At 47.4% G+C, this 8,650-nt stretch overlaps 1 long non-coding RNA gene across 1 annotated transcript; it reads left to right on the top strand.

The window, feature by feature from the left end:
• Window positions 1-5,451: 5,451 nt before the first annotated feature.
• On the top strand, window positions 5,452-6,788 carry LOC126539748 (uncharacterized). Its single transcript, XR_007601371.3, has 2 exons — window positions 5,452-6,336; window positions 6,405-6,788. It is a non-coding gene; the product is annotated as an uncharacterized lncRNA (long non-coding RNA).
• Window positions 6,789-8,650: the final 1,862 nt, after the last annotated feature.

The following is an 8,650-nucleotide window of genomic DNA, read 5'->3' on the forward strand; positions in this document are numbered from 1 at the left end:
ATCGAAGCCTCTCTCGGCGTCCGTGGGCTGCTGCTTTTATACTCTCGGAGTCGACGGCAAGAAGGAACGGCTCGGGAGGAGGAGCACGTGACGGCGCCGCACGGACACGTTGAGACGAGAAGTGACGCATCCGCCGGGCCGGCGCCGGTCAGACCTCCTCGCTTCACAGTTGAGGAGCTCCTCTCCCCGTCTGCCGCGCTTTGACAAGCGTGGGCACCAACACCAACATGTACACACACACACACACACACACACACATACACACACGAAGACACGTGGCATTGAAACATGCCTGGACGCGCTTGGGAGGAAGCGTTGCGGCAGCGCTGAACGGGCCAAGATGTCCGCCGCTTTGAACGAAGCCCCGGCGTCCGTTGCATCCGCGCCGGCTATACCGCGAGTCGGAGGTGAAACGTAACACGCGCTTCTCCGCCTGCCTTCCTGGTAGCGGACGTTTTGTATTTTTTTTCTTTCCCCTCCTAGCTCCACACTGCGGTTACCCGGCCACGCTGCTCGGCCTCGGGCCTCCCTTCTTGCCCGCATTCTTCCCCGCCTCTGGACTATTTCCCTTTACTTTTTAACGCGACAGCGTTAAGGAGCTCGTGTCGCAGAAAAGCCGGTGTCGTCGGTGTCGGCGCCGACACCGACGAAGGCACTCCCAGAAGGCACTTCCATAAATAAAAAAACGTCTTGGAAGTTGGGCTAGTGGGGATAGTCGAACCAGGGTCTCCCGAGTGTGAGACGGAGACGCTACCACTCAGCCACGAGTTCGTTCCTTCAAAATGCGACAAAATCGTCTCTAGTGAACTCGGTGTTGCCTTAGAAACGTGCCGTAGAAAGTTATACTGCGGGATACATCGGTAATTATGACCATGTAACTTACAGAAGTCGCAGTTTCACGAGTAGCGAAGTACGTTTGCGCTACATTTCTTCTGCGCCCACGCATTGCCATCTTGCGGCAAACAGAGAAGACCCCCTCCTCGCATGGGGCGAGTGGCGCTGCCCCGACACGTGGTGCGCCACTCGCCCCATGATCGCGTCCGCCTTCATGGCGCGTCGGGGCCCGGCTATCTGTGCCGATCGCGACGTTTGGCTGGCGTAGCGCGTTTGAGTAGGCGGTGCGAACGGGGTGCGATAACGCTATCGCGTTCGACTCTTGAAGGCGAAGCTTAAGCGTCCTCCAATTTTTTTCCCTTAGTCCGAGTCGCCAGAGGATATATCGGCTTGTCGTTGGAAGTAGGCATGCGCGTTTACATTGCTTGTTCGTTAGCGCTCAAATTTCGCAGTGAGGTCGCATTCTTTCTTCTTGCATTTTTCACAGAGTGTTTAATTAGTATCTCTGCTTGCCACGGTTCATGCGAAAAAGACACCTCCTACCCAGTCGAACCGAACCAGCTGCAAACGAACCAGTTCAAAAGCAATGCAAAGCGTTTCACCAATGCGGAGAAACAAAAAATGCCGCCTTTTAGCGAAACGTGAGTTGAAACCAAGCAGCAACACGAGCATTCACTCATTAAAAAATAATTTTAAAAAAAAGGTTCAGAGTTGCAGTCTGGTGCTTCGGCAGTGTGCATCAGCGTGGCAGCATGCAAAATGCTTCTTATTATTGTAGTTATGTACTTAGAGCAATACATCTTATGCTGCCTAACAAAAAAAAAATACGTGGAGCCAAAGTACGTGGAGTACAAAAACACGTGGAGCCAACTAAAGCCGGCCCGATGCATCACCGGCTTGTCGCACCGACGATCGTTTGGCGCGCTCGGCGTTGAGTCGTGCTCTGGCCCAGCCCGCGCGGCCGGCCGCGTGCCGATGTAGCTGGAAGGAGACGTCGGGCCCACTGTTTTCGGAAGTCGGGTGGCATGCAGTGAAGCCGGCTGCCGACTATTTCCCAAAAATCGGCAGTCGGCTAGGGTTGCTTGGGAGAGGTGACAATGGGCATAAGCCCCCGCCGAATCATTACAGGCTCCGAAACCTGCTTTTCCAATTGTATAATCACCCGGTTACATTTATAGATAGCTTTTAAGAAATTGGTTACTCCATCTTGCACTCCTAAAGTTTCCAGAATGCCCCACAAGCCCTCTTGAAGTACACTGTAATAGGCTGCCTTGATATCCAAAAAAGCCAGCCATAGGGGTCTGTGTTCCTTTTCAGCTATTTCAATGCACTGTGTTAGTGAGAACAGATTGTCTTCTAGCCTCCTATGCTTCCGGAACCCATTTAGTAGCTGTCCAAGTACCCCCTCATTCTCTTCCCATGCCTGTATAGTCCCTCCTTTATAATCTGCATAACCACCCTGTAAACCACTGACGTCACTGTTATAGGCCGGTACTTATTTATGTCAGCTTTGTCCCCCTTTCCCTTATATATAATTCTCATCCTACTTAGCCTCCCTTCGTCAGGTACTTTACCATCCATTAAAATTTTGCTCCCCACCTCCCTTAATGCTTTCTTAAATTTCGGGCCCAATTTCTTTATTAACATAATTGGAATACCATCGGGGTCTGCCGATGTGCTACTTGGTACCCTCTTATCGGCCCTTTCCCACTCTCTTTGTCCAAGCAAAAGCAGTGGATTGACCGGGCTATCCCTCTCCGACTTACTGCATGTACCATTTCTCTGTTCTGTAAATATTTCCCTCATCATGGTTCCTATATGCTCCATTGCCTCCTCTCCTTCTAACCGAGTACCTTGAGCTGTTACTTTTGACACGTGTACTTATTTGTCTTTATCGGGTGACATGCTTCACCGCCTAACAAATGTTATCGTACAGCGCAGAACGCGCCTGCATGTATGGGAAGCTTCTGGAATGTTATCGATGCTTCCATCCGCTGTCTGTGATCGAACCTTGTGTAATCTGATCGCATGTGCGCTCGACGCGAATAATGTAGAACTTTGTGGAAAACGCGCGGGTCCCAGCGATTAGTCTGGAACGTTCGACGATTGATGTATAAAAGCCGACGCGCTTGACCGGTTGATCAGATTTTCGACGATCGCCGACCGTGTTCGCCGCTATCGTTCTGCTATAAGTGTAGCCTGTTTTTGTGGGCACAGGTTCGCCCAATAAAATTTCGTTTTGTCTTTCACAGTATTGCTACTGTGTTCTTCAACGTCACCACCACGTGACACTATATACCACGGTGTAAGAAGTATACAGTATATTCGTACACCGTGCTATATACCTCTGCTCTCGGCTTCTCCTCTTACCCAAGGAGTTCAGATATTGCCAGAATTTCCTAGCTGCCTGTTTATCTTCTTTTGCTTATTTCTGACAACCATAGGGACCCTTTTGTCTTGATTTTCTCGTTGGTCAAATAGGATGCTTCCCTTCTGCATTTTATGTAGTTTACCCATTTCCTCTCTACTTCTGCTTCAGGTTCTCCCTTACTTTTTTTGGAATACCTGTGTTCCGTGGAGGCTTCCTGACGTTTCTTTGTGGCCTTCTGAACCTCTTCATCCCACCAGCTCTTGAGTTTTTGTATCCCTTGCCTTGTTTTCCTGACTCGCGCCTTACCTAGCTCACACTCAAATAGTCTCATTAACTTTGGGTAAGTCCAATCAGTTTCAGTACCCTGTGATATTTCCTCTTCAATTTGTTTGGCCGCTATTTCCACCTGGTTTTCTGAGTAAAAAATCACATCTGGCATTTCCTCACGCGTCGTTCGTGCTTTAGTTTCCCCTCTTAAAACTCAACTTATACGTTTGTGGTCGTTACCATAGAGTTACTATACTGACTCTAGAGGACAAGCTACCCATAGGGCCCATGCATTGAAATCGGGAACCGCAAGAGCGCCGCCATGTTGCTACGCGCCGAGGTTGCCAGCTCCTGAGACGCTTGCTAGACTTGGTGACAGTAGTCAGTTTTAATCCGGCAACCGTAGAGTTGGTAGAACAACTCTAGAAGAAAAGCTGGGCCGGAAAAGTGGGAACCTCTAGGGCGCCGCCCTGTTGCTACTGGTCAATGTGGCCAGCGCAATTACTATTGAAAGAGCTGAAAACAAGTACAGGTCATCTAAAAACGCATAGCTGATGGCTTTATGAAGGTGGTACGTTAATATTAAGTTTACAGAAAGCAATCGCTAAGTCCGTGACTTATGTAAATCACGATGTACGCATTCATGCAATAAAGGATGACGCGAATTTCGGTTTCGAATCTGTTTTTTTGGATGCGTAGTAGTTTCGTACAGTTTAGGTTTGACATGCGATCGCGCGTCGACAGTGCCTTATGTGCCACCGAAGCCCCGAAGTGCTCTGGCATATACCTTCACATGTAAGTAAACGAATGTATCTCCTTGTTGAGAATATCACGCTAGTAGGCAGCTCTTGTGGTGCATCACAATTGTTTGAGAAGCGTCACAGTAGAGCATTTTTCTACATGCGGAGCGGTGTTTTTATTTGCAGGTTTCCCTTCAGTAGGAAATTGCTGGACAGGCGGACCAGCGCACCGGAATTGTACTGGCGAAGCCACAAACAACTCAAAGAATCTGTTTAATTGTTGCACTTTGAACAATCACGCTTCTACAAAAGCCACAGCAGAAAAACAGCCTGATGCCGAGTATTTCTGTGCCACGAAGTAATCAAGAGGCGAGTGCCTAATGCGGACGAAATCGAGTGCATCGAGACTTAGAACGACAGAAAGCTGAGCTAGTTGGTAAGGATTCATTATGCAAAACAGAGGTGAGGCGTGCAGAGAGGACACAAGAGTAGAGAAGTGGGCGACGCTCGTGTTGTTTGCTTGTAAATACTCTACTCTTTTGTCCTGTCTGCACGCCTCACCTCCGTTTTGCATAACGAGTGCATCAACCGACATATTAATAGCGTAGGCGTTTTATTAACTGTGCAATATTTTCAACACTTCCTTGCATGCCATTTCATATGGAATATCTTTTCTGGTCACAAATTTGTGCAGCGAATCTATTTGAATGATCGACTCCGGGCCTGTGGGACCGTTCACGTGCACTTGATGCTGAATCTTTTACATGTATCCATAAATTGCAGATATGCACATCAGATCCCTGCGAGCGTTTTCAAAATTCAATTATTTTAGACAACAGGCACATATGCAATACTGACATAATCTTAAATATCACTAAGCAGCTGGGACACACTTTTGTTGAGTATACTCGCAGGTAAAATAAGTAGATCATGTGGACAGCTCCAGCTCATTTTCCTTAAATCAGTGTGTACAAGCGGTATGCAAAAATAATGTTTTTTCTCGCGCACCGATTATTTTGCTGTAGAAGCAAGAGAACCCACCATGCTAGTGTAACGTATCTTGTACATCACACTAATATGTGCTTTAATTTACCAAGTGAAATGAGTTACTTTTATGGCTCATTCAGTCATATCACACTGCAAGCTTCATTCATCAATCTTCAATTGGATTTTGCAAATGTTTAATGAAACATATTTCCCTTTTATGCAGATATACAATGGCAAGCCCTACCTTGTGTTCCAAAGGTATAATTTAAGCTCTAAATTAAAGAAGACATTTCTAGTCAGAAACAAGCAAAAATGGTGAATGCAGAGTATCAGAAGCCCAAGGTACAGAAATTATGAGAAGTGTCGGATGATTTTAAGGAAAGAGTCGTATTTAAAAATGCAAGACTCTTTAGTGGAGTTCAAGCAAGTCAATATACGTAGAATACTCTGCAAAATTATGCGAGTGAGGGGATGTCAAACAATGGGTCAGGAAATGCATTGTTTTTCTGCAAAACAAAAGCTGATTGCCATTACATAAGTCACTTTAGCATCATGAGACTACTGCTTGATAAATTCAGAAATAAACCAAAAAACAAGACACGCAAAAATAAAAAACAATTTAATGATGCTCTCTCCACACTGGGATAAATAAAAACAAACACATCACATCTAATGTGGACATATCAGACGCCTTCTGAAACACTAAAGGAAAAATTCAGTTTTGAGCTATGGCACTTGCCACGTAGATGTGGGGGGCCTTGCACTAATAGTGATAGTTACCACTGCATTTAGAAATTGAAAGCATTCATGCAGACACGGATGATTCTTTATATTTTTGGCTACCACTTCAAATGCCTCCACCAAGTGTGACAATGGTGCACGCAGCCATACTAAGGATCTCGCAGCAACACCTGCAGGTAAAAAGCAGAAGCAGTCAAAGTGATGGTGTGTACTGGACACCATGTTTGAAAACCTTTAGGCAAGAAGAGTGCAAGAAGCAGACATAACAACTGCATTTATTTCCATAATTCCCCATTTGAATGGCCTTTTATTTTTGCTTAGACAATGCCTACGCCTAGCCACAGCAGCTCCCTCATACAGACTCCGCAAGCCAAGAGGCCGTGGAGGCAAATGCAGGTAAGAGGCAAGAAGCAATAGCACTGGTATCGACATTCATCTAATTTCTTTCTTTGTCTTTCATTTAGGCAGCCAGCACACCTCGAACAGCCACCTTGACTGCGGGTGTGTCACCCTAGTCGCCAAGGAAACATCTGAGGGAAAGCGACAGGCAATGTGAACAGCCACTTCTCCATGTAAACGATACTCTTTCTCTCGGATGACTCCTACGCCTCGCCACGCCAGCACACTTGTGCACAAAGATGCTGCGGAGGCACGTGCAGCTCAGAGGCAAGAAGCAGTGGCACTGGTGTCGACATTCACCCAATTTCTTTTTCTTACACTGAGGCAGCCAGCACACCTCGAACAGCCACCTCGACTGCGGGTGTGTCAGTAGATTCCTGTTGTACATATGCTCATAACAAACTTCAGTAAACTTGAACTTGATAATAAACTTGAAGGCAAATGGGACATTGATGCATTGTTTTTTGAACATTTACTGTACACATACAATATATTATAGTTTGCAGTGCTACAGAGCGTATTTTGAAACTTCCCCCTATATTTTGCACCTTTAATTACGTATGTGTTGTGTAACCCTCAATGCAGTTCATGTGGTAGCAGCTGCTTTGTCTGTGTATCGCACATTGGCTTAAGCTCGTGATATCCACATACTTCTCTCACATATACAAAATAAAGTTCTATGTAGTCCTCAGTGTTACAACAAAAAATGAAAGTAAACAATCCGATCGTGGAATTTTGTTTATTACAGTGATTCCTATGACAGTTACTGACAAGTTGACAACTTGAACTGGTCAATCCGTCCATAGCCTCCTCTATTTTTCAAAAATAAAGGAGGCTATGATCCGTCATGGCAAGGAATTGTATGTATACATAAAAAAAGGGGGGGCATGTGTGTGTGTTTGTAGTGGGGGGTATAGGATTAGGGCGGTACGAAAAAATGTACCAACACCGTCCTCTAGACCCATTCCGTTAAGGTACCGTAACAAAGCGTATTATGCATAAAGTTCATACAACCAACTCTGATATTACTACACACGCCAGGCGACGCGAGCTACATTTGTCATGACGCATTCGCGACTGCACCGGATGCCCTCCATATTATTCTCGTTAATCGTGCTCACTGCACCGAGGCAAAAGAAAGATCATGTCCGCATGTGCCTTTAAAGTATCTCGACCTTGCGAGGCACTGCTGCGCGTGCCAGGGGAGCTGTCCGTGCGAACACTCCCTGGCACACACATGCCTCGGCGGCCCCAACCTACGTACCGTTCTGCTTCGAGCTTTGATCCCCCCACTGTCCCTTGGGTGCCCTGGAGTTCCTGCGCCGCCTGCTTTATTATAATCTCAGGTGCACTCCTGAGACTTCCGTTTGTCGGTTACATGTGCCCTACAGCTGGATCAATACTTATAATAATAAAAAACCCGATCTATCGTCGCGACGATAGATCGCGAAAGCGGCTTTTGCAACATACCGCGCCCGTACGAAGAGAATTACGCAACGCCAACGAGGAATCTAACCACAGCTTCGAGCTCGTAACCTCGTCGAGTGACACTCCTGCAACAGGCGTGACCGCTGAAAACCGCATACCGCCGGAAACTTCAACAGGATAATCCCTAGTTTGCATCACTGCCACCTGTACGACCAACATGGACCCCACCCACACCGTCCCGCAACATAGAATAAAGAACCAACTTATAAAGCCCAAACACACGGCTGCACGCACACATCACGACACTACAAGCAAGACGCCATGCTGCTACGCTGCTACGGTTGCCGGATTAAAACTGACTACTGTCACCAAGTCTAGCAAGCGTCTCAGGAGCTGGCAACCTCGGCGCGTAGCAACATGGCGGCGCTCTTGCGGTTCCCGATTTCAATGCATGGGCCCTATGGGTCATAGAGTTTCTCACTCACGGAGGAAGGAAACTAAGGAGAGGCCCTACCCCCTCCACGCGCTAGGAGAAAAGTGTGGCGGAAATGACGTAGTAGGTTCTCATTTCTTCGCTGCTGTTTTTTTTTTTTGTATGGCCACGCCTTTTGGGCCACAATGGCGGCGTTATGGTTTTGAGCGCTCACACGTGTTGCTCTGGTAGGTTTCGGGCAGTGGCAAAGGCGCTGAGTGGGCGGGTTTGCGTTAGTCACCGTGTCTTGTTGCGCTGTGTTACTTGCACCGTGCTCTACCAGATGTTGCGCGAGCGCGCGCGCTCCGCGCGCGACACCACGCGCAGCGCGGCGTGGTTTCGCGAAAGATGTAAACAAGAGAGGAGGGTGGCCCAAAAGGCGGAGCATCGCCTTGAGCAACGCCAAATTCC

The sequence above is a fragment of the Dermacentor andersoni genome, chromosome 2 (assembly GCF_023375885.2).
Source record: "Dermacentor andersoni chromosome 2, qqDerAnde1_hic_scaffold, whole genome shotgun sequence".
Classification (NCBI taxonomy): Eukaryota; Metazoa; Arthropoda; class Arachnida; order Ixodida; family Ixodidae; genus Dermacentor; species Dermacentor andersoni.